The following is a 5,538-nucleotide window of genomic DNA, read 5'->3' as shown; positions in this document are numbered from 1 at the left end:
TGTGGGATGTGGGACGCCCCCTCAACATGGCCTGACGAGCGGTGCCATGTCCGTGCCCAGGATCCAAACCCTGGGCTGCCACAGCGGAGTGGGCGAACTTAACCACTCGGCCACAGAGCTGGCCCCATCAGATAAAATTTTAACGTGTGCTCCTGGTCAGGCTACTCTCACAGATGGTTCCCCTCCACTTGGCAACAGGTACCCAAGCTCCTTGCATCTTGTGATTCTGCTCTGCTCTGGGCGTTCCAAGCCTTGTCCATGAACTCAGTGGAAGTGGGGAGAGAGACACTGTGTGGAGGATGGTGGGAGGTTCCATGTGCAGGGTCTGAAGAGGCCCACATTCCATTGACCCTACCTAACAGCAGAAGGCTGAGAATGAGTCTGCATGTGGGCTTTGTGAACACGTCTCTGCCACCAGAAGCATCTGAGTTACCAACGATATTTCCCTTTTCGTTTTATGTCTGACTGTCACTATCATTTTCGCAAGCATGCTGCCCGTCTGCTCTGGGCCGTGCACATGAGGCCAGGAGATCCAGGGAAGCATAGCACGTGTGAAGGAAAGGCCGCACTGCCATGTGGAGCCCATGCTCTCCAGTGGGAACCCAAGGGTTCAGACTCTGCCTCTATCCCTTTTTGGCCAAGTAGCACATTGGGCGATCAACTTAATCTCTCTGTGCCCCTGTTTTCTCCTGTGTAAATGGGGATAGTAGTGCTTACAGCACAGACTGTGGTAGGACTGAGATAACTGCTGCCAATCCTCCTCTTTTTGCCGAGGAAGGCTGGCCCTGAGCTAACCTCCGTGCCCATCTTCCTCTATTTCATATGTGGGACGCCTACCACCACGTGGCTCGCCCAGCGGTGCCACGTCCACCCCCGGGATCCGAACTGGCGAACCCCGGGCCGGCGAAGCGGAACAGGCACACTTAACCAGCGCGCCACCGGGCCGGCCTAGTGGCTTTCATCGCATTTGTTAAGTAGATTTTTTAACCCTCACGAACCTTAATTTTGGTGAAAACTAAGAAGTCAGCAATTAGGAACTGTCCTTCCCATGAGCATTCCGTCGCTCGGCCAATTTCTAAACACTTGGCCACTTTTAGAAACATGGGATTTCATAGGTTTATCTTTTCCTTCGCTTTATTTGATTTCATCTCACTTTAGTTTTTGGGTGAGGAAGATCGGCCCTCACAGAGCTAACGCCTGTTGCCAATCTTCCGTTTTTGTTTTTTTTCCCCCCTCCCGATTTTTCTCCCCCAATCCCCCCCATGACATAGTTGTCTATCTTAGTTGAGGGCCCTTCCAGTTGTGGCATGTGGGACGCCGCCTCCACACGGCCCGACGAGCGGTGTCGTGTCCGTGCCGTGCCCGGGATCTGAACCGGCAAAACCCTGGGCCGCCGAAGGGGAGCTTGTGAACTTAACCACTCGGCCACGGGGCCGCCCCCGTCCGTGGACTTTTTTATCACCTGATTTCACCTCGCAAAACTTCAAAGCTTCAAGTTATCAGAGAGGTTTGGGAAGTTGTTTTTATTTATTTAATTAATTTATTTTTCGAGGAAGACGAGCCCCGAGCTGACACCTGCTGCCAATTCTCCTCTTTTTGCCCCGGGAGAGTGGTCCCGAGCTAACATCCGTGCCCATCCCCCTCCCCTTGATAGGCGGGACGCTGACCACAGCGTGGCTCGCCAAGCGGCGCCACGTCCGCACCCCGGATCCGAACCTGCGAACCCCTGGCTGACAAAACGGAACGTGCGAACTTAACCGCTGTGCCGCCGGGCTGGCCCTTCGGGAAGTTATTTTCAGGACACGGGCCATAAACTAGAATCACCGCTACAGGTTTATCGGAGCGACATCAGCGTTCGTGGTGGATTGAGTCGTCCCCTCTGTCTCTCCCCTCCAGGGCACAACCAAAGGGACGTCTATCGACCCACCCACCAAGGATTCCCCCCCCCCCGCACGGCACAGCAGGATGCCTGAGAGATCCACGCAGCCCTACAGCGGCAAGTCACATTCGCACAGTCAAAATTCAATGGCAGAGACAAAACGTTAAGGTCAGTGAGAGGGAAGAGAATAACCGGCCCAGGAGCAACGGTGTGAAGAACACGGAGAAGACGGGTCCTAGACGCCGGGGTCCCCGGAGCAGCGATTTCATCAGAGGCCCGCAAACGTCCACGATCTCCACACCACGTTTATGGCCGACTGCGTGCGTGGGTCCTTTGGAATCGACCAGGCTACCGTCCGGGCCACTTTGGGACATCGTGTCCAGCTGCCCCGAGCGGTGGAGCTGTCGTTCGAGTGTAAGATGGGGCCCATCCGGGGAGAGAATGGGGACGGGGAAAGGGAGGCCGCGGGAAGTCACAGAGTCTGAGGTGTTCGGGGGAGACCGACTCTTCTGAAGTGGAGGTGGTAGAAGGAGAGCAGCAGGATTTTTGGATTTTTGTTCCCTCTGTTAGGTATCTGGGTCCGGAGGAGAGTGGGGCGGGGGGGGGGCGGGTGGTGGTGGTGGTGGTGGGTGTGAGGCTGAGGCGGGGCTGGTGTTTCCTTTCCGAGTCAGGTGGAAGAGCTCCTCCAGTGGAGGTTTTTAGACAAGGGGTCTGGTCTGGCAGGATGGGAGGTTGCGGGTCGAGCCACAGGGGAATCTGTCGTAGCTCAGACTCGGGCCTTTGAAGAAATAGACAGAGAGAGGAGTTTTGCTCTGTCTGTCACCGCAGCCGGCACCTCAGGAGCAACAACAGGAGGCTTCCCGAATGAGTGAAGGGGCAGGAGCCAGCGTGCCCCGTGCCTCTCTCAGCCCTGCGCCGGCAGGGAAGGAAGCAGGCAGGCAGGCCTCAGGGCTACTCCCGTCCTACTGCCCGGTGGTCCCTGTCCCGGCCCCGCCCCCACTCTCCCCCTGACCCTCACCGCTCCCCAGCCCTCTTCTCAGCCAGAGAGGCGATGGGGGGGGCGGTGCGGTCCCAGAACAAGTTTCCTCTCATCCGCCATCATCTTGCCACCCTGACGACTTGGCCCGAGATCCGGCGTAGGCTGTACCCGTGTGTGGTTTTCCTGTGGACAAGGGGGCCGGTTCACCATTTCGGAAGAAACCCCTAGCCTTCCACTGCCGAGTCGAGTCGCTGGGACTCGCCAGCCTGGGAGGGGGGAGGGGGGAGGGGAGGTCAGGCCCATTCATTCCGATGGGCCTGGCGTCAGGGCTTCATTCAAGTGCAGGAAGCTCTCTCCCATGGCCTCGGGCTTTTTTCCATTGAACGGCTTTCTTCAATTCCCCCACCCTTAGGCCGCAGTCCACCAAGGGCCGGGAGGCAGGGAGGGAAGATGTTGGGGCAGGGTGGCTGTCTGAGAAACTCGCCTCATCTGGGGCAGAAAGAGTGCCCCCCTCCTTTCTCTAACCCTACTAGACTGCTTGAGGATCACGGACGGTTTGGCTCATCGATGAGCCCTGCGTTATGGGCCCGGCAAGCAAACTCCTAACTGGCAACCCGCCGCTCTAGGCGTGTGTGGGTTTTTTGATCATTCACCTTCAAGTTCGCACGACATCGGTCCGTGTCCCCCGCCCCGGCTTCCCATGGGAAATCCTCCGTCTCTTTCCACAGACTCACTGGCGACTTCACACAGTGCCTGCCTCCTCCTCCTTAGGAAGGAAGGAAGGAAGGAAGGAAGGAAGGAAGGAAGGAAGGGGCTGACCCCGTGGCCGAGCGGTTGAGTTTGCACGCTCCGCTTCAGCGGCCCAGGGCTTGGAAGGTTCGGATCCTGGGCTCGGACACGGCACCGCTCATCAAGCCACGCTGAGGTGGCGTCCCACACGGCAGAACCAGAGGGACCCTCAAAGAGAATATACAACTAGGTACTGGGGTGCTCTGGGGAGAAGAAGAAGAAGGAGGAGGAATAAAAAGAAAAGAAAAGAAAAGATTGGCAATGAGCTCGGGTGCCAGTCTTTAAAAAAAAAAAAAAAAAAGAAGAAAGATGGACAAACAGGAACGAATCCCACTGACGGCACCTCCAAATGGTGGGGGGCAGGGGGGTGGGGAGGGTGGGGAGTGGCATCATCGGGCCAAGGGTGACTCTAAGCGTGATCCCACGGTTGTGTTATTTGACATTTTATCGAATCGATTTATTATTTTATTTTTGAGGAAGATGAGCCCTGAGCGAACATCTGCCACCAATCCTCCTCTGTCGGCCGAGGAAGACTGGCCCTGAGCTGACATCCGTGCCCATCCCCCTCTACTTTCCAGGTGGGACGCCTGCCACAGCGTGGCTCGCCAAGCGGTGCCAGGTCCTGCGCCCGGGATCCGGACCGGCGAACCCGGGGCCGGCGGAGCAGAACGTGCGAACTTCACCGCCGCGCCACCGGGCCGGCCCCCGGAGTTGTTTTGAAAATCCAGTAAGGGGCTGGCCCCGTGGCCGAGTGGTTAAGTTCGCGCGCTCCGCTGCAGGCAGCCCAGTGTTTCATCGGTTCGTTCGGATCCCGGGCGCAGACACGGCACTGCTCATCAAACCACGCTGAGGCGGCGTCCCACATACCACCGCTAGAAGGACCCACCACGAAGAACACACAACTATGTACTGGGGGGCTCTGGGGAGAAAAAGGAAAGACAAAAAATAAAATCTTCCAAACTCCAATAAAACTTTGAGTGAAGACGACGAGGAGGATGCGAAACGTATCTCACGCCTCCGAGCCGAGCCGTCCGTTTAGGTTTAGGAAGGGGGACGAGGACCCTTTGTAAGCGACATCCCTTTTTAAGCACCATTCTAAACCACAGAACAGAACTCCCTCTCCTCGACCCTGAGCGAGGAGGTTCCTGGGTGTGTCAGAGAGGGTCACGTCCTCTGCAGCACGAACGAACCGCTAGGGTTCGGCCACGGGAAAGAATTTCTTCCTCTCCAGGGGGACTAAAAGTCACCGACGGCAGCGGGCGTAGGTGCTATCCTTCCCGTCCAGGAAAGGCAGGGAGAACTTCAGCCGTGAAGAGAAGGAGGTCTTCCTCACTCCCCGTTTTGGGAGGGCCCCTTTGGCAGGGGAGTTTTGTCTCCTGATTTCAAGTCAGGAAGAAAAGGGAGAGAGAGAGAGAGAGAGTGTGTCCTTCTCGTGCCAGGTCAGTCTGAGGGGGACCTCCTCTGGTTTCCTCCCTTCCCAGGGAACGCCGTTCGCTCCTTCTTCTAGAAAAGGCTCCCAAAGCACCACCGCCCAGGATGGTCGACCTACGCCCATCGTCCCTCCTTTCCCAATCATTTCTACCGCGACAGAGGGACAGAGGCCCCTGCCCCATCCCCATCCCCACCCCCACCCCCATCGCCTGCCTCCTTGATGGCCAAAGGAGCTGCCTCTGAGAATGGAACGGGGCTTGGAAACCTTCTAGAGGGGTGACTCTCACCTGCCTGCCTGCTGGGAAAAGCACCACGCTGTCCATCGGACTGCTCTTTTGGGCAAACGTAGGCGTGCCACATAGCGATCGACAGCTATGGCGGGGGGGGGCGGGGTGGCGTGGTGGTGCCCAGGATCCACGACACGTGACGGCTGCGGAGCACGACAGCCCTAAGACCTTGA

The 5,538-nt window shown here is 57.6% G+C and overlaps 1 long non-coding RNA gene across 1 annotated transcript; it reads left to right on the top strand.

Moving 5' to 3' along the window:
* The first annotated feature begins 843 nt into the window (after window positions 1–843).
* On the top strand, window positions 844–4,624 carry LOC123281114 (uncharacterized). Its single transcript, XR_006520331.2, has 3 exons — window positions 844–2,293; window positions 3,587–3,837; window positions 4,124–4,624. It is a non-coding gene; the product is annotated as an uncharacterized lncRNA (long non-coding RNA).
* The last annotated feature ends 914 nt before the right edge of the window (window positions 4,625–5,538 follow it).

This window comes from Equus asinus, chromosome 26, assembly GCF_041296235.1.
Source record: "Equus asinus isolate D_3611 breed Donkey chromosome 26, EquAss-T2T_v2, whole genome shotgun sequence".
Taxonomy (NCBI): domain Eukaryota; kingdom Metazoa; phylum Chordata; class Mammalia; order Perissodactyla; family Equidae; genus Equus; species Equus asinus.
The sequence above is the reverse complement of the archived record's forward strand: the minus strand, read 5'-3'. Positions and strand labels throughout refer to the sequence as shown.